We start from the raw sequence: 1677 nt of genomic DNA, 5'->3' as shown, positions 1-1677 counted from the left end.
TTTTAAATAGTAGTGCTGAAAATGAGTGTTACTGTCTTATTCTTGACTTGACTGAGAATTCCTTTAGCACTTATTTATTTTGTAGTATGTTGTTTTGGAGAGAATCAGACACAAGTATGCACATATCTGTGTACGTGTATAAATATATATGTGCTATATATATGTTTCTACACACACACATATATATATAATCCATCAGTTTTCATCTATAATTCTATTAAATTAAAACTAGAGACCTCCAAGACCGCATCAGCCCCATGAGTACAGAGCCTCTCCTCGCTGCTCCGCCGCCTGTCCACACCCGCTGCCAGCTCACCATGGATGATGGTATCGCCACACTCATTGTCGACAGCGGCTCAGGCATGTGCAAGGCCAGCTTCACCTCGAAGATGTTCCCTGGCCATCTTCTCTCCATCATGGGGTGCCCCAGGCACCAGGGTGTGATGGCAGGCATGAGTCATAAGGACTCCTATGTGGGCAGTGAGGGCCAGAGCAAGAGAGGCATCCTGACCCTGAAGTACCCCATCAAACATGGCACTGTCACCAACTGGGATGGCATGGAGAAGATCTAACACCACACTGCATGTGGCTCCTGAGGAGCACCCTGTGCTGCTGACTGAGGCCCCGTGAACCCCAAGACCAACCGCGAAAAGACCCAGATCATGTTTGAGACCTTCAACACCATGTATGTGGCCATCCAGGCTGTGCTGTCCCTGTACATCTCTGGCCATACCACTGGCATTGTGATGGACACCAGTGATGGGGTCACCCACACTGTGCCCGTGTATGAGGGGTATTTCCCCCTTCATGCCATCCTGTGTCTGGGCCTGGCTGGCCGGGACCTGACTGACTACCTCATGAAGATCCTCACTGAGTGTGGCTACAGCTTCATCACCAAGGCTGAGCGGGAAATCCTGCCTGACATCAAGGAGAAGCTGTGCTATATCACGCTGGACTTTGAGCAGGAGATAGCCACAGTGGCCTCCAGCTCCTCCCTGGAGAATAGCTAGGAACTGCTGAACGGCCAGGTCATCACCATTGTCAACGAGCAGTTCTGCTGCTCTGAGGCGCTCTTCCAGCCTTCCTTCCTGGGCATGGAATCTTGTGGCATCCACGAAACTACCTTCAACTCCATCATGAAGTATGATGTGGACATCTGCAAAGGCCTGCATGCCAACACAGTGCTGTCTGGTGGTACCACCATGTACCCAGGTATTGCCGACGGATGCAGAAGGAGATCACTGCCCTGGCGCCCAGCACAATGAAGATCAAAATCACTGCTCTTCCTGGCCTCGCTGTCTACCTTCTAGCAGATGTGGATCAGCAAGCAGGAGCACAAGTCTGGCCCCTCTATTGTCCATCGCAAATGCTTCTAGGCAACTGTGACTTAGTTGTGTTACACCCTTTCTTGACAAAACCTAACTTGCACAGAAAACAAAGATGAGATTGGCATGACTTTATTTGTTTTTTAGTTTTGGTTTGGTTTCTTTTCTTTTCTTTTCTTTGGCTTGACTCGGGATTTTCAAACTGGAATGGTAAAGGTGACAGCAGTCGGTTGGAGTGAGCATCCCCCAAAGTTCTACAGTGTGGCTGACGACTCTGACTGCACAGTGTTCTTTTTTTTCATAGTCACTCCAAATAGGGTGAGATGCATTGTTACAGGAAGTTCCTTGCCCT

The 1677-nt window shown here is 49.1% G+C and overlaps 1 pseudogene; it reads left to right on the top strand.

The window, feature by feature from the left end:
* The first annotated feature begins 317 nt into the window (after positions 1-317).
* On the top strand, positions 318-1376 carry LOC101028437 (actin, cytoplasmic 1 pseudogene; annotated as a pseudogene).
* Positions 1377-1677: the final 301 nt, after the last annotated feature.

This window comes from Saimiri boliviensis, chromosome 1, assembly GCF_048565385.1.
Source record: "Saimiri boliviensis isolate mSaiBol1 chromosome 1, mSaiBol1.pri, whole genome shotgun sequence".
Lineage (NCBI taxonomy): Eukaryota > Metazoa > Chordata > Mammalia > Primates > Cebidae > Saimiri > Saimiri boliviensis.
The sequence above is the reverse complement of the archived record's forward strand: the minus strand, read 5'-3'. Positions and strand labels throughout refer to the sequence as shown.